Source organism: Amyelois transitella, chromosome 12 (genome assembly GCF_032362555.1).
Source record: "Amyelois transitella isolate CPQ chromosome 12, ilAmyTran1.1, whole genome shotgun sequence".
NCBI classification, from domain to species: domain Eukaryota; kingdom Metazoa; phylum Arthropoda; class Insecta; order Lepidoptera; family Pyralidae; genus Amyelois; species Amyelois transitella.
This window is the reverse complement of record NC_083515.1, coordinates 10,777,024-10,796,507: the sequence shown is the minus strand read 5'-3', so window position 1 is coordinate 10,796,507 and position 19,484 is coordinate 10,777,024. Positions and strand designations below refer to the sequence as shown.

Genomic DNA, 19,484 nt, shown 5'->3' with positions numbered 1-19,484 from the left:
TTTCCAGATGTATGGAAACTGACTAGAGTTGTTCCCGTTCCAAAAAGTGGAGGTGGTCATACCGTGGAACAGTTTAGACCAGTGGCAGTTTTGTCTGCTCCGGCAAAAGTATTCGATTCGGCAATACAAAGAAGTATGTTGGAGCAAGTAAGTTCTCAACTTTGCGACCAGCAACATGGATTTAGGCCTGGTCGCAGCACCACGAGCAACCTACTTAACCATGTAGTGCGAGTCATGCCGGTAGTAGATGAGGGCGGGCAGGTGGACGTAGCTTACTTTGACTACAGAAAAGCTTTCGATTTAGTGGACAACGATGTACTTCTAAGAAAGTTGGCTGGAGTCGGATGTACCCCCCACCTGCTCAGGTTCTTGGTTGATTATATGCGAAATAGGCAGCAGTATGTGGAGTACGATGGATGTCAGTCTAAGCCGTATGTAGTTAGATCAGGAGTGAGTCAAGGAAGTAATCTCGGTCCCCTTCAGTTTCTCATATTGATCAATGACTTACCCTCTGTTATCCAGCACTCCGACTGTTTATTGTTTGCCGATGACCTAAAGCTGTCCCTTAGAGTCAATGAGGTAAGAGACTGTGAGCGCTTGCAGGAAGACATTGACAGGATTGTGTTATGGGCTTACGAAAACAGACTTGAATTCAATAAATCGAAATGTGTTACAGTCAGTTTTACCAAAAAACGTAAACCCATTGAGTACGAGTACAAGGTAGAAAATGTGACTATGAAAAGAGTATCAGAGGTAAAAGATCTAGGAGTTACTTTTGCAGCTGACTTATCGTTCAAAACACATATTCAAAATTTAATAAAAAAAGCATTTAGAAATTTAGGATTCATATTACGTAGAGTACATGGGTTCACTAACACAAAAGCCATTGAGTCCTTATACAATGCTTTAGTCAGAAGCCATCTAGAGAGTAACGCAGTGATTTGGGCTCCACATGAAGCTAAATATAGTCTCATGCTGGAGCGCATACAGAATAAATTCATAAGGTATTTATATATGAGGTTGTATGGTGTCTATCCATACTATCCTTTAATGTATCCCACCTTATTTGTTCTTGGTATGGTGGGATATACTGAACTGCGTGCGCGGAGAGACGTTTCGCTTGCCTCATATATATTTAAGCTACTTCGTGGCAGATCTCACAACCCCGAATTACTATCTCTGCTGAGGCTGTGTGTTCCCGAAGGGTACGTAGGGCGCCGCCGCCGGCCGCCGCTGCTGGAGGTGCCCCGGGCTCGCACCGGGTTGCTGCGCGGGGCCCCGCTCGCGCGCGCGATTCGTAATGTCAATCGGATTTCCGAAAATATTGACCTGTTTGCATGTTCTCTGAGCGAATTCATAACAACAGCGTTATATATTGTATGCTACAGTAATAATAATAATTAAAATGTATTGCTTCTCTATCGCATTGGTGCAAACTGTAAAGATAGAATTAAGCTTCTGAAATAAATAAATAAATAAATAAATATGATCACGTCTATATCCCTAGCGGGGTAGACAGAGCCACCAGTCTTGAAAAGACTGAAAGGCCACGCTCAGCTGTTTGGCTTTGTGATAGAATTGAGATTCAAATAGTGACAGGTTGCTAGCCCACCGCCTAAAAGAGGAATCCCAAGTTTATAAGCCTATCCCTTAGTCGTCTTTTACGACATCCGTGGGAAAGAGATGGAGTAGTCCTATTCTTTTTTGTAATGGTGCCGGGAACCACACGGCTAACTCAATCTGTGTAATTTGTAAAAAAAATAAAAAATAAAACAAAGCCAGAAGAACGAAGTATGTATGTGTATAAAATTGTGCCTTGTAGCAACCCTATTATTTTGTTCCCTCTATTTCTTGGTAAAGCTGGGAGCTTTAACAAAATGGCCGCGGGCCGCAACTAAAACAATAATGTATAAACTTGCGCTTATTATCTGTTTTTGCACCTTTACTTTGTAAATAATAATAAGTCTCTCATAAATTTCGGATGTATTTTATAGGCTTCTAACTTATTTTAAGTTTCTTAGTAAATCATGCAGTTTTTGTAACGTAAGAAAACACTCTTATAATAATATATATAATGTGTTTTATAATTATCCTTGGATTATTTATTTATTTATTTTAACTTCATTGCACAAAATACAAATGTATAGCACAATTGGCGGACTTAATGCTAGAAGCATTATTTACCAGTCAACCATTGGGTCTGACAGAGAACTTTATGTGGGGTCAAACTAAATAAATATTTTTACCTATACCTTCACAAAATATAAAATAAAATAATTATAATATACATACATAAAAACAACAATAGATAAACAATAAACATAAATAAATAGGTGCAGCGATTACCGAAATGAGTGAATATGATGAACAGTAACAATATAACCAGAATTGTGTTGATCTGAAAAGAAAAACACAATTTACAGCTAATGTTTCACCAGTTTTTATTAATAATGTATTAAAATAATTAAATTATAAATCTACCTTGTTTTAAAATTTTAACTTTTTACAAATTGTAACGCTGTATCATGTCAATGTGACAGTGACAGCCGTCATACTATCACACATAGATTATGCACAGAATACTGATAGAATTAAGATTCATATAAAGTGCCAGGTTGCAAGCCCGTCGCATAAAAGAAGAATCCAAAGTATAAGCCTATATATATTGTATGGATGTAGATATATTACTCTTTCACGCAAATACTACTAAACCGAGTGTAATCGATCGTAATCGGTTTAGTAGTATTTGCTAAGTTAGTAGTTAAATACCTAAAACAACACATAGGCTACTTTTTATCTCGGAGTTCCCGCGAAATCGACTGTTACTTTAAGATAATTTCCAAACGCACAAAATCGCGGGCGGCCTCTAGTTACTTACTAAAGTTGAAAAATAAATCGTAGATCCGATAAATCTTATCTATGTGACTTGAAATGAAGATGTTCACTCATTTCGTATCACAATGGAATGCGAAGTGAAAGAATCGTTTACCGAAACAAGCAGGAAGACTCAATCAAACTCACATTTGTTCAATCGAATCAGACTGGAATATATGTATTGTAATGTACGAAAGACGCACGCTCAAATTGAATAAGTTTAAATTATATTTTCTACGTATGTAGTGCCGTGTGGTTCCCGACATGTAAGTATTAGCATTTTTTTTAATTAGTGCCATAAGGTTCCCGGCACCAATAAAAAAAACCAATAAGACCACTCCGTCTCGTTGATGTCGTAAACGACGACTAAGGGATAGGCTTATAGACTTGCGATTCTTCTTTTAGGCGGTGGGCTAGCAACCTGTCACTATTTGAATCTCAAATCTATCATTAAACCAAACGGCTGAACGGAGCCTATCAGTCTTTCCGAGACTATTGGCTCTTTCTACCCCGCAAGGGATAAAGTATAAAAAACGTGATTATATGTATTAGTAGATATTTATGCACACGCCATACCGCTCCAAAATTCATCTCTCCTCTCATGAGTCTACTGGAAGAGATTTCTTTTGAAATAAGTAGCACCTTTGTACTAGAATTACTGTATTAAATGCTCCTGTATATAACTTTGTGTACATAACTAAATAAATATCTTTAAACCATACAGATGAACGTGATCTTTCACTGTTTTCGAGACTGTCGACTCTGTCTACCCCATAATTATTAAAAACATAACTATATGTATGTTTTTGTATTATTTCGCCCTAGCATATGAGAATAATTCTTTTATCTTCTTCTATTCTTTTTTGTATTGGTGCCGGGAACCACACGACATACCATCTCTTTCCCATGGATGTCGTAAAAGGCGACTAAGGGATAGGCTTACAAACTTGGGATTCTTTTTTAGGCGATGTGCCAGCAACCTGTCTCTAGTTGAATCTCAATTCTATCATTAAGCCAAATAGCTGAACGTGGCCATTCAGCCTTTTTAAGACTGTTGGCCCTGTCTACCCCGCAAGGGATATAGACGTGACCATATGTATGTATGTATCTTCTTCTACATTGTACGAGTAGAGACTTGAACAGTTGAACAATCAGCGTTAGCAATAACACTAGAAAAATCCGCTCTCAAACGACCGATTCTGATGAGAAACCGCGCGCTGTAAAACGGAACGATGTATGCAATATTGCACAAGTGGATTAGAGAAGGAATGTCTGGCAAATAGTTTTATTTTAGTGCTCACTGTGGCGGTCGCCGACCGTGGGAGCATTTCTGTAGATGTCTTCGTGTGGCGGGTGAACTCTGTTTTAACCGCTTTAAAAAAAAAGGGGACAAGTGCGAGTTGAACCCGCGTGAAGAGGGTTCCGTACGATGTTACCTATCATAAGTTGGTACGCACAATATTGATTGATTTACCATGTTATTTTAATATCATGGACTTCTTATAGGTTTTCCTATAATCTATAAGGAGAAAACTAATTTCTGTATTTTTTTTCAAAATTTTAGATTCAGTAGTTTCGGAGATAAGGGGGGGGGGGGGGGGGGGGGAATGGTCAATTTTTGTCTATTTTCTTGAATTACTTGGAAACTGTTTATTTTAAAATTACAAAAAAATATATTTAAGATCTTCTCAACAGGTCTTGTTAAGAAGATCTTAAATATATGTATTTTTTTATATGATATGCCACACAATGCAGTTTTCAGAATTTTTTTTTTAATTTTCCCCTTCCCCCCCAAAAATGACCCCCCATATACAGATTTCATCTGCTCACGTCACACCTCTGTGTTTGGGTCACAGGAATTGATATGTGTACCAAATTTCAACTTAATCGGTCTAATAGATTCGGAGATAATTGACTGTAAGCGACGGACGGACAGACACACGAGTGATCCTATAAGAGTTCCGTTTTTGTATTCAGACGTACGGAACCCTAAAAAGAGAGAAAACATGTGTGTATGTATGTTTGTTCGCGATTAACACGCATTTCGCTAAATTGATTTGATGTTGTTTTATCATTCAATACTTATTTGTTTAGTGATATATTTATAGAGACATATATACATACATACATAAAATCACGCCCGGAGGGGTAGGCAAAGACCACATCTTTCCACTTGCCAGACCCCTGCATACTTCTTTCGCTTCGTCCACATTCATTACTCTCTTCATGCAAGCTCGTCGGTTTCGGGTACTGTTGACTTGACCTTTTGCTAGAACGTCTCCGATCTGATCAAGGTACGTTCGTCTAGGCCTGCCCACTCCAACAGTTCCATTCACACTCCCTTTGTATATTTGCTTAGTCAACCTGCTTTTATTCATCCTCCCGACACGACCAAACCTTCTAAGCATTCGCTTCTCTATTCCTGTTCATTTGTGTAATTTGTACAGTATATATTTAATTCACTTATAGACGTATCAAACGTATATTTTTCTATGAGGCCCACTGTACATAATCTATACTAATAATATAAAGCTGAAGAGTTTGTTTGTTTGAACGCGCAAATCTCAGGAACTACTGGTTCGAATTGAAAAATTATTTTTGATTTGAATAGCCCATTGATCGAGGAAGGCTTTAGGTTATACAACATCACGCTACAACTATTAGGAGCGAAGAAATAATGGAGAATGTGAAAAAGAAAACATCGATAATTATTCATCCTTGAGGGCTTCAATGGTGCCCAAACAATTCTACGCGAACGAAGTCGCGGGCACAGCTAATGTATTGATAAAGAAAATGCTTCATTCTGTCAATGCTTTTAACTCAAGCGTTTCAGCATCCAGTTTGTTTACGACGAACTTGTCTCAAAGATGAAATATCGCCTAAACAAGTTTTACGAAGGAGATTGAAATTTTCTGAAGTGCTACGATCATTGTTTGTGTAGGTAACACTTGCTTATCCCGCGGGTTAGTCTCAATTTAAATTTTCTTTTTTATCAACTTTCCGTGTGGTTCCCGGCACCAATACAAAAAAGAATAGGACCACTCCATCTCTTTCCCATGGATGACGTAAAAGGCGACTAAGGGATAGGCTTAAAAACTTGGGATTCCTTTTTTAGGCGATGGGCTAGCAACCTGTCACTATTTGGATCTCAAATCTATCAGCAAGCCAAATAGCTGAACGTGGCCGATCAGTCTTTTCAAGACTATTAGCTCTGTCTACCCCACAAGGGATATAGACGTGACCATATATATGTATGTATCAACTTGTGTAAGATCGCGTGAATTGAAAAATGCCGTTGATTTTTGTTAGCGTGACAATTTCGGAATTCTCACCAATTTAATTTGCTAATCTTATAATAATAAATAAATATATACGGAACAAATTACACAGATTGAGTTAGCCACCAAGTTAGTTCGAGACTTGTGTTACGAGATACTAACTCAACGATACTATATTTTATAATAAATACTTATATAGATAAACATCCAAGAACCAGGCCAATCAGAAAAAGTTCTTTTCTCATCACGCCCTGGCCGGGATTCGAACCCGGGACCTCCGGTGTCACAGGCAAGCGTATTACCGCTGCGCCACAGAGGCCGTTAAATCATAACCTCTGACAACCATATACTACAGAATCCTGTGTAATATAAAATGAATTATATGTTAGATACTTTGAAATCTACTTAATGTATTTTTTTTATATTCAGATTCAAAATTTATTATATTCATTATTATGGTACATTTCAAACATCACTTAATAATTGTCATATCTTTTGGTTTTACAATATTGGGTGGCGTCAAATTTTACTTAAAAATAAGTTTCTTCTACTTCTACTTAAGCTGTCACAAACTGCACTACAGCATTTTATTCAATAACGTCAACTTTCTATAAATATTGTGAACTAAGTTATTCTGCGAGGCTACCGTAACACGCGCGACGCCGTTTTTATGTTTTCAAGTTATGTTATACGTTATAATAACAACCTAACAGCGATATTTTTATAGCGCGATACAAACGGCGTCGCGCTGATGTGATCATTTCATCCTCCCTCTAAGTAAAGACGTATTTTAGCGAAATCCTTTTTAAAGTATTTAACTGCCATGAATAACCATTATTTGGAGCTCTTTTTGATTACATTAAATCTCTTTAGTAATATCAAGGTTAATGTCCCTATTTTTATTGAATTTAGGCATCGATTTCTAAAATTGATATTTGAATACGATGTCACTATAACATACAATTACGTCTACATCCCCTGCGGGTAGACAGATTCAACAGTCATCAAAATACTAAAAGGTTCAGGTGTTTAACTCAATAATTGAATAGAGATTCAAATAGAGACAGGTTGCTAGCTCATCACCTATCCCTTAGTCGCCTCTCACGACATTCACGTGAAAGAGATGGAGTGGTCCTATTCTTTTTTTATCTTGTTCCGGGAACATACATACATAAAACATTCCCTTGCTAAATTCAGACGCGCCACACTGCTTGCAAAGTGCGTATCATCGCCTCAAATAAGAGTCCCAAGTTTATAAGCCTATCCCTTAGTCGCCTTTTACGACATCCACGGAAAAGAGGTGGAGTGGTTCTATTCTTTTTTACTACGCTTTTATTAGCTTGGGTTGTATGTATGTAACGGAATCTTTGAGCTTAATTTTCACTGGTTTCTAAACGTCTGATCAACTTGGAACTTTGCACACGTATCAAGGACCGATGACAGTGCAATATTTTGATAAGAGTTTCTCATTATCCTTATTAAAACTGCCAGGATTAATAAATTCATTTTTAGATTCTTCGTAAGAGAGTAAAAGAGACATATATAATCTTTCAGCTATTTTATGTGTATATATAAATATAAATACATATATCATAATGTCTTTTCAACTGGGTTTAACAATCATCATTATGAGAATATTATGAGATTTATTCCAATCAGGCCACGTATAACTTATTAAGAAATTTAGTTGTGAAAACCTCCGGCGATGGGCGCATGGTTGCGAAAGTCTTTTCCAGTAAGATAGTTATACTAGAAAACTTCCAAAAAATAATCGTATAAAAAAACTACGCTTTTATTGCTAATCGAACTAAAAAATATTTCTCTTGTTCCGGGAACATACATACATAAAATATTCCCCTGATAAATTTAGAAGCGTCACACTGCTTGCAAAGTATCGTACATTGTCATCTTATACCGTCATATTTCAAGACACTTCAACGCTGATGTAAATTTTACGAGCGTTATACTGTTTTACTTAGCAGTATATTTTATAGAACACACCTCATATTGGTACGTTAGGTAACTTCTTATATATAAAATTCTCGTGACACAATATTCGGCCAATATTCAATATATTTTGACGGCCTCTGTGGCGCAACGGTAATACGCTTGTCTGTGACATCGGAGGTCCGGGGATCGGGTTGGAATCCCGGCCAGGGCATGACTAGAAAAAAAAAACATTTCTGATTGGCCTGGGTCTTGGATGTTTATCTATAAGTATAAAATATTTATTATAAAACATAGTATCGTTGAGTTAGTATCTCGTACTTTCGGAAAATAAATATCCTTTATCTTATACTGTGCTGTGTGATTCCCGGCACCAATATATAAAAGAATAGGAACACTGCATCTCTTTCGAATGGATGTCGTAAAAGGCGACTAAGGGGTAGGCTTATAGACTTGGGATTCTTCTTTTAGGCGATGGGCTAGCAACCTGTCACTATTTGAATCTCAATGTTATCATTATGCATAACAACTGAACGTGGCCTATCAGTTTATCAAGATTTTTGACTCTGTCTACCCCGCAAGGGATAAAGACGTGATTGTATAATTGAAAGAATATATCTAATAAATGAGTCTACCATTTTTTGGTTGGACCAAGTCACAGGCAACGGCTAGTATCAAAGTTTAACAAAAGGCTTTCTTCCCACACAATAGAAATATTGAATGAAAATCATTAACGATAATTTCAGGTAGCTCATTCTTGTACAAATGTGTTTTTTATTGTAACAAAGGTTGACTTGTTAGATATTTTTTTTAACATCAAGCCCGCCTATTGTACTGTAAATATTGTACTGAGTTCATAATTCCACTGGTCTTCTTTCCCTTTACTTAAGACCCTGTTACATCCTGAACAACATGGATGTCGTAAAAGGCGACTAAAGGATAGGCTTACAAACTTGGGATTCTTTTTTAAGGCGAATTAAGAATTAAGATTCAAATAGTGACGGGCTAGCAACCTGTCACTATTTGAATCTCAATTCTATCATTAAGCCAAATAGCTGAACGTGGCCTATCAGTCTTTTCAAGACTGTTGGCTCTGTCTACCCCGCAAGGGATATAGACGTGACCATGTGTATTTATGTAGATGGCTGACATATCTTTTAACGCCTGAGTGAATCACCATGCAAATAGCTGTATTGTGGGCGTAAGAAATTCCCACTTGGGAGAAGGCTCCAATGAACGCATTATTTGAAGTGGAAATTGTAATTTTACTTAATTTTGCAACTGAAAGTAGTGAGTGTTGTGTGGTTCCCGGCACCAATACAAAAAAGAATAGGACCACTCCATCTTTTTCCCATGGATGTTGTTAAAGGCGACTAAGGGATAGGATAACCGGTCTAAGTTTTATGGGGAAAAGGTTCATTAAATAAAACCTGACTCCCCAATTTTCAAATCATGGTCAAGGGCTTACCCCGGCACCTCTCCAGAGTGGTGAGGATGCTGGACTGGAGGAACTGGGACTAAAGTCAGGGAGACGAAGACGATGTAGTTCAATTAGTAAAACTACTCGGTAGGACTACTGGGAGGAATTTCTCTCACAAACGCGTGCAAGATTGACATATTTTCTGACTTACTAAGCTTCACTACTTTCATACATACATATGGTCACGTCTATATCCCTTGCGGGGTAGACAGATCCAACAGTCTTGAAAAGACTGAATGGCCACGTTCTGCTATTTGGCTTAATGATAGAATTGAGATTCCAAATAGTGACAGGTTGCTAGCCCAACGTCTTAAAGAAGAATACCAAGTTTATACCCCAAAAATCTTGATTTGGCATTAACGAATAATTTATCACTTTACTTGAGACACGCGGACGGATTCGCCGGCTAAAACTATGTCCAAATAATGACAGAAACGTCCAGACATTGAAGTTTTAATTAAAAGCAGATGGTTCACGCCACGTACAAATTTTCCTCGCGTCCAACGTACAAGCTGAATGTTAATCGTGATAATTTGCATAGGTAGATACCTACGAAATTTGACAAATTCGCAATGTAATTTAATAATTTTGGTACGAGTGTAAATTTTTTAGGAACAAATTTCCAGGTTTTCATTTTCATTTCCATTTTAAACGATTATCTATCTACTAAAAATCAATTATACCGCGTTATAAAAAAAAAAAAAACTGTTTATCCAACAGTTTTTTTTTATCTCTGGCAAGACACATATATATGTAAAGAAGTGACATACATACAATATAGAATATACATTACATACATTATTGTATTATGGTATAGAATGGTACAGAATGGATTTTTTTTTTAATTTATATATGAAAAAAATTTTATACAAACAATTAATGTATTTTATTAAACCCATGTCCAATGAAATTAATAAGGCCCCAGGTACTTTTATAATTCATAAGAAAATCTTAGATTTTAGAAAAAACAGAAACTATATTATAGTAAGGCGATATTAATATTAGGGATCGGCTTATATACTTGGGATTCCTCTTTTAGGCAACTTTTAGGCAATGGGCTAGCAACTTGTGATTATTTGAATTTTAATTCTATCATTAAGCGGAGAAGCTGAGCGTGGCCTTTCAGTCTTTTTATGACTGTTGGCCCTGTCTACCCCGCGGGGGATGTAGACGTAATTATATGTTTATAATTTATATAATAATGAGCTAAAATCTACAATTTTCAAATTAATTCATAACACAAAATTAAATTACATTGCGCAGTAAAACGTAAAATTAATTCTTAATAAAAAGTTTTTATATACGAAGTTGGCTAAAGGAAAAACGCGGAAAATCTCAGACTCAGAATGAAATAGGAGAGTAACAACGCATTAATATACTTACATTTCAATGAAGAATGTCAAGAAGCCATCAGGCCCCCATTAGGGGCTCTTGCCCCGGATAATTACTGCCGCCAAAAATTAAAAACGTTTTCCCTTCAAACCGCACTAACACAATTTCCTTCGCAGCAACTTTAAAAAAAAAATCAACACAGATAATAAGAAAAAAAAAGTAGAAAACAACACAGTCACACTTTTGGAAGTTAATAAAAAAAAAAACAATATTAACAACCAGTACGAGTTCAGTTCGAATATTTTTGTTTTCTATACCAAATTGAAATTCGAATTATCACGTTCGAAACTTCGTTGAGCTGAGCGAGCGGGCGGCAGTTCCCTATGGCATTCCGAACGCGACTGATCCGATCGGCTGAACGGAACGCTCAGAGGGGTGACGTTACAAAAATCAGAAAGTTTGATACAAAATCCGATTTTCCCCCCCAAATATTTGAGACTGGAAATAATGGATTGTTTGCCGAGGGTCCAAAAATGAGCAGAAAATATATAACTCTGTCTAGTGGACGCTTGGGTTCCGTAAACAATGATAGTATTGTTATAGGATATGAAAAGGTATCTGTCATGCGTCGTTTCGGGATGGCCGGTAAATCATTATGGCCGGACGCTTTGGTTTATATCATTTTTCCTCTTATACGTAAGTATAATCACGTACGTCTATATCACTTGCGGGGTAGACAGAGCCAACAGTCTTGATAATACTGATAGGCAACATTGAGCTGTTTGGCTTACTGATAGAATTGAGATTCATATAAAGTGACAGGTTGCCAGCCTGTCGCCTAAAAGATGATTTCCAAGTTTATAATCCTATCCCTTAGTCGCCTTGGTATTCTTCTTGTAGGCGATGGACTATTAACTATTTGAAGCTCACTCCATAATTCAAGTTCATTCCATGTCATTCTTATAAATGTTGTTAAAGGCGACTAAGGAAAATAATAATAAGCTTCTTGTAGAGGATGGGAAATTCCATCTTTAAGCCGTACAGCGTGGCCTTCCAGTGTTTGCGAGACTGTAGGCTTTGTCTACCCTTAAGGATGGCAAAGACGTGATTATATGTTTAGAAACGTGTTGTTATAACAAGGAAAATATATAAGGAGAGTTGAATCATATCTAAATAAATCCAGCGTAAGGGTGCGTTCACACGCGTGGGCAGTTACTGGAAAAATATTATAATGAACTGGAAATAAACCCGAAGGCGGTGGCACCAATAACATTTCGAGTAACTCGTTTAATTATAATTCAATTCGCGACTTGAAAACTTACTTTAATTTATCATTATATTTATTTATAGCGCACGAAACAGATAACAGAAAAAAATAAACCTTACATAGTTGTTATTCTAAATCGCAATCCTTACATATGTATATGCTTTACATACATACATACATACATACATAAAATCACGCCTCTTTCCCGGAGGGGTAGGCAGAGACTACCTCTTTCCACTTGCCACGATCTCTGCATACTTCTTTCGCTTCGTCCACATTCATAACTCTCTTCATACAAGCTCGGCGGTTTCGGGTACTTTTGACCTGACCCTTTACCAGGACGTCCTTAATTTGATCAAGATACGTTCGTCTAGGTCTTCCCACTCCGACCTTTCCCTCCACACTCTCCTTGTATATCTGCTTAGTCAACCTGCTTTCATTCATCCTCTCCACATGACCGAACCATCTTAACATACCCTTTTCTATTCCTGTAACTACATCTTCTTTCACATCACAACATTCCCTTATCACGCTGTTCCTTATCCTGTCACTCAATTTCACACCCATCATACTCCTTAACGCTCTCATTTCCACTGCATTTATTCTGCTTTCATGCTTCTTTTGCCATACCCAACTTTCACTCCCATACATTAATGTCGGGACCAACACGCCCCTGTGCACAGCCAGTCGAGCCTTTTTGGATAGTTTCTGACTGCTCATAAAGGCATGCAAAGCTCCATTCACCATGTTCCCCGCGTTCACTCTCCTTTCAATATCACTATCATACTTGCCATCTGATGTAAACTTTGATCCTAGATATACAAACTCTTTCACTTGCTCCACTTTTTCTCCTCCAATCAAAATATTACATGCTGTCATTTCTTTCTCCATTTCAAAAACCAGTGTTTTAGTTTTACTTACGTTCACTTTCATTCCTTTCTCTTTTAAAGCTTCATGCATACAGTTTACCATCTCCTGTAACTCCTCCGCTGATGACGCCAGTATAACCTGATCGTCGGCATAGAGCAGACATTTGACGAGTAACTCATTCATCCTTAATCCACTTTTAGACTCTTTCAAATCTGTCAAACAGCTATCCATAAATAGGTTGAACAGCCACGGTGACGCAACACATCCTTGCCTAACGCCTTTCTCAATCTTAAACCACTCAGTGTGCGCTCCGTTTATCCTGACACAAGCACTCGAATCCTCATATAAGGATTTCAGTGCTCGTATTAAGAGACTGCTCACACCATGCATAGAAAGTGCTGACCACAATTCATTCCTCTCAACTCTGTCATAGGCCTTTTCCAGATCTACGAATGTGCAATAGACTTTTTGACTCTTGGCCAAAAACTTTTCGGCTATGCACCGCAAGGAAAAGACCTGATCAGTACATCCCATTCCCTTTCGAAATCCCGCTTGAGCATCCCATATTTTGTCATCAGTTGCTTTACATACATACATATTATTACGTCTGTATCCCTTGCGAGGTAGACAGAGCCAACAGTCTTGAAAAGACTTAATGGCCACGTTCAGCTATTTAGCTAAATGATAGAATTGAAATGATAGAACTCAGTCTGTGTAATTTGTCCCGTATATATTTATTGTCCCGTATATGTTTATTCATAAAGAAAAGGGTATGTTAAGATGGTTCGGTCATGTGGAGAGGATGAATGAAAGCAGGTTGACTAAGCAGATATACAAGGAGAGTGTGGAGGGAAAGGTCGGAGTGGGAAGACCTAGACGAACGTATCTTGATCAAATTAAGGACGTCCTGGTAAAGGGTCAGGTCAAAAGTACCCGAAACCGCCGAGCTTGTATGAAGAGAGTTATGAATGTGGACGAAGCGAAAGAAGTATGCAGAGATCGTGGCAAGTGGAAAGAGGTAGTCTCTGCCTACCCCTCCGGGAAAGAGGCGTGATTTTATGTATGTATGTATGTATGTATGTATGTTTATTCATTTATCTTATAAACTCATTGTTTTATCGTGTGAACCTGCCTTAAGGTGTTCGCTTTCGTCTCATCCTATGTAATCAATCCTCACGCCCAATTGTAAAGATAATCCTGAGGAAAGTATCTTTTTATTTTCTCAGTCCAGTTTTGATCAATAATAATATATAATACTATGTTCTGATATTTATGTTGTAGGTATTAACCGTGTGCGGTGTGCAAAGAATCGCAAGTTTACAAGCCTATCCCTTAGTCGCCTTGTACGACATCCACGGGAAATAGATAGAGTGGGCCTTTTTTTTCTATTGGTGCCTGGAACCACACGGCACAATTAACTTACATTCGTATTTATTATATTAGTTGGTATTGATCAATATTTGATTCGGTTTGACTTTCAGACATTGAAAGGGAAGCTTGTAAGAAAATATTGATGAATATGGACCAAGTATACAAATAGAATTATATGTAACTACTTACTATAACATAACATTTATACGTCTATATCCCTTGCGGGGTAGACGGAGCCAACAGTCATCAAAAGTCTGAAAGTCCACGTTCAGCTGTATGGCTTTATGATAGAATTGAGATTCATAATTCATTTATAAGCATAACCCTTAGTCGCCTTTTACCACATCCATGGGTAAAATATGGAGTGGTTCTATTCTATAGTGCCAGAAATCACACGGCACACTTAATTCACTTTGTAATTATGTGATACTAGAGGCCGCCCGCGACTTCGTCCGCTTGGAAACCCTATCAATCCCGCGGGAACTCCGGGATAAAAAGTAGCCTATATATTATTCTGAGTCTACAGCTACCTACATACCAAATTACATCGTAATCGGTCCAGTAGTTTTTTCGTGAAAGAGTACCTAACAAACATCCATATTGACATACTTACAAACTTTCGCATTTATATAGGATGTATGATGATATTATACATATCATACTCCAGAATCCAAAGTTTATAAGCCTATCGCGGTGTTAACGGGAACTTTATTTCGACGCGAGTGAGGTTGCGGGCGAAAGTTAGTATAAGAAAGTGGAGTAAAATCCGTAGCAACCAAAATCACCGTCACAACCCAAACGGTTAAGCTGACTGAAGTGCCAATGAACAAGGTACTTTGCGGGGATAATACAGGGTCCATGGGAAGAAAGGTCTTAGAATAGCTATCACGAACCAACGACTGCTATGTACATACATATACATATATGTATATGTACGTATATATGTATGTACATACATACATATATACATACGTGAGACAGATAGAACCCCGAAAAAAGCACAAAAACTTATTTATTTTACTCAGAAAATAGGAATCCGAAAACACTTTTTCACGTAATTTTACGTTTTAGTAGGAAAATTTAATTATAGTTATACCTACCGTGGTGTGTGAATAGGACCACTCTATCTCTTTCCCATGGATGTCGTAAAAAGCGACTAAGGGATAAGCTATGCTTGGGAGTCTTCGTTTTAGGCGATGGTCTAGCAAACTGTCACTATTTGAATCTCAATTCTATCATTAAGCCTAACAGCTGAACGTGGCCTATCGGTCTTTTCAAGACTGTTGGCTCTGTCTACCCCGTAAGGGATATAGACGTGATTGTATGTATGAATGTTTGTACGTCATTAAACACTCCAATCGAATCTTGTAACTTTCGGTTCTATCGGCACGGTAAAGGATTAAATATTTTTGTGCGAGATAATATGTTGTAGTTTAATAAAAAAAAATAACACAAAAAGTTGACAGATAAAATAAGTTTAACCAAATAAAATATTTGTTTTTATTTACATTTATTCGTATCAAAGGGCTGTCAGTTACTCGTACCGACCGGTGCCGGGATGAGGCCCCAAGGGTAAAGTTGTACATAATATTTACATCGGCACAAGTTTATAAAAAAAGTCACGTGGAAGGTGAAGTGCCGTGTGGTTCCCGGCACCATCAGAAAAAAGAATAAGACCACTCCATCTGTTTCCTACGGATGTCGTAAAAGGCGAATAAGGAAAAGGCTTATAAACTTGGGATTCTTCTTTTAGGCGATTGGCTAGCAATCTGTCATTATTTCAATCTCAATTCTATCACTAAGCCAAACAGCTGATCGTATCTTATCAGTCTTTTGACGACTGGTGGCTCTGTCTACTCCGTCAGGGATAAAGACGTGATTATATGTATGTATGTAAGGTGACATCGTTTATTGAAATAATTTTATTATCTATATTTTGTACAAATTTATGCCCAAGACATGAAAAAAGTCTTCTTCTTCATAGCTATAGTCCCGGTTGCATCCTCACCATTCTGGAGAGGAGCCCGGGATAAGGCCTTGACCATGGATCCTGGATTGGGTGAGTCATGTTTGTTACACGAAGCGACCCATCCCATTTGACCTCCACAACTTTTGCAGAAGAACTAAACCCGTATTGGATATGGTTACACATCCAGTTGCCTGAATGTGCAGGTTGCCTCACGATGTTCCTCCTGAATTGTAGGGGAAACTTACCCATATAAGATCATGGTTACTCATCTAGTTACCTGTATATAGAGGTTTCCTCACGACATCGTCATAAAGACGATAAGATTCATTGGTATTGTCTTATTTTTAATTTGTTACAACCTTAATAATGTGGTGCCCGGGACCGATAAAAAAATAACAGGACCACTCCGTCTCGTTCCCATGGGTGTAGTAAAAGATAGGGATAAGCGAGTAAGGGATAGGCTTACAAACAGTTCATTTCTTTCTTAGTCGTAAGACTAAGAGTACATATGTACACTTTGTTTTTTATTTATTAAATTTTATTCTCTACAATTAATCTAAAATAGTTATTCATTCTAAATTTAATATATATAATTGTCAATCAAAAATTCCACCCCGAATCGTACCCGGCTCAAAGGTACCCATCACACTAGCTGCGTTTCCTCTTTGGATGGCATATGTACATACATACATACATAAAATCACGCCTCTTTCCCGGAGGGGTAGGCAGAGACTACCTCTTTCCACTTGCCACGATCTCTGCATACTTCCTTCGCTTCATCCACATTCATAACTCTCTTCATGCAAGCTGTAGTAAGGTTTCGGGTACTTTTGACTTACGAGTATATGTGAAATTACAAGAACATTAGTTATGCATTTACATTAGATGAAGCGTAAAGATGTAATAAACAAATAAACATACAAAAAAATACATAAACCCGGCAACATTTTTAAAATAGTTATTTCTTTTGTTTCCAATACTCTCAACAGGTATTGGGAATACAATTTTATTTATTCTACCTGCACAATAAATATTCTTTTGTACAGTTAATTCGTTTACAGTTTTCGAATACATTTACTGTTAATTAATTGTAATAAAAGTTTTTGAGTTATCCTGTAATCGAAGAACCTTTAAAAACTCACGCCGGTTTTCATATTTTATTTTATTTACTAAAGCATTAATATTTTCGACGTAAATGATATTAAATTATAACTTTGTTCATTGTAGGCGTGTCATTATGAGCTTCGCTCTTTCGACTTAAGTATTTTAATAACGTTGTTGCTATCAAAAATGTTGTACTTACGATTTTAATATATTTCTAAACGTATAAGATACATATTTACATACAAGCACGTTTATTTCCCTTCCAGGGGTACAGAGCTAACAGTCTTAAAAAGACTGAAAGGCTACGTTCAGCTGTATGGCTTATTTCGATTCAAATAGTGACAGGTTGCTAGCTCATCGCCTACAATAAGGATCTCAAGCTATTCTTTACTCGCATTTTACATATACATTTACCTGACTGTGCAAGTTCTCACGATGTTTTCCCTCGCCGTAAGAGCATCGGTTGGTGTTCAAACTAATGTTAATAACTTCGAAAATAGTCATTGGCCGAGATGGGAACATAGCGTATTTTTTGTATGCACTATCCAGGGGTGTACAGAATCACAAGACTTAAAATCGAAGGCATTAAATGAATATTCAGACACTGACAGGTTGCTAGCCCATCGCATAAAATAATGATGCCAAAATCTTTATTAGCGAAGTCAACATTTAAATTGCTTTTCATAATACTTTACGTAAAAGTACTTCATAAAAGAATATTTTGAAAGCTCCTTGATGAACCGAACCAATAAAATTACCAAAAAGTTTTGTCGTAAAAGGCGACTAAGGGAAAGGCTTACAAACTTGGGATTCCTTTTTAGGCTATTGGTTAGCAACCTGTCACTATTTGAATCTCAATTCTATCATTAAGCCAAATAGCTAAACGTGGCCATTCAGTCTTTTCAAGACTGTTTTGGCTCTATCTACCCCGCAAGGCATATGCCGTCAAACAGCCTTCAGACAGAGCCAATCAAAAACGTCTATATAGACGTGACCATATATATGTGTGTATGTAATATTTAAATTGCTTTTCATAATACTTTACGTAAAAGTACATTATAAAAGAATATTTTGAAAGCTCCTTGATGAACCAATAAAATCCAAAAAGTTTTGAAAGGAAATCTTTGGCGTACACAGTAAATTTAGGAAAAAGAAATTTTCGTTTCATGGAATCACAATGTCCTAACCAAACAGGAAATAACTTGTGAAAGTATATCCTGTAGGACCTTTCCACCCTAAATCACAAAGTAAAAATATCTTTGAACTATTATTTTAGTTTCATATATTTATAAAAATCTACATACCTACATACATATATGATCAATACATATATGATACATACATATATGATCAATACATATATGATCAAATTAAGGACGTCTTGGCAAAGGGTCAGGTCAAAAGTGCCCGAAAACGCCGAGCTTGCATGAAGAGAGTTATGAATGTGGATGAAGCGAAGGAAGTATGCAGAAATCGTGGCAAGAGGAAGGAGGTAGTCTCTGCCTACCCCTCCGGGAAAGAGGCGTGATTTTATGTATGTACCTATGTATGTACATACATATAGTCAGGTCTGTAACCATTGCGGGGTAGAGCCATCAGTCTTTAAAAGACTGAAGGCCACGTTTATCTGTCAGACTTAATGATAGAATTTATATAATAATGATAGAACTATATGAATGTTACTCTAATGATATTATCGATTAGGTATATGCGTATCTATATGATAGAAAATTCAAAAAGTACATTAAATTAAGCTTTGTAGGAAAGCCTATTACAGTACGGAGGATTATATTAATGACAGCTGTGCCCGCGACTCCGTTCGCGTGGAATAGTTATTTTGGGCATCATTGAAGCCCTCAAGGGTGAACAATTTTCCCCGTTTTTTTTTCACATTTACCATTATTTCTTCGCTCCTTATAGTTGCATCGTGATATAATATAGCCTAAAGCCTTCCTCGATAAATGGTCTATTCAACAAAAAAATATTTTTTCA

At 37.1% G+C, this 19,484-nt stretch overlaps 1 protein-coding gene across 2 annotated transcripts in view; it reads right to left on the bottom strand.

The window, feature by feature from the left end:
- The window catches only part of LOC106136353 (allatostatin-A receptor), a 70,462-nt gene extending 59,166 nt beyond the window's left edge, over positions 1 to 11,296 (bottom strand). For both annotated transcript variants that reach the window (XM_013336878.2, XM_060947003.1), the window contains exon 1: positions 10,963 to 11,296. The gene's annotated coding sequence lies outside the window, so the exon portion shown is untranslated. The remainder of the gene's footprint in view (positions 1 to 10,962) is intronic.
- Between the last annotated feature and the right edge of the window lie 8,188 nt (positions 11,297 to 19,484).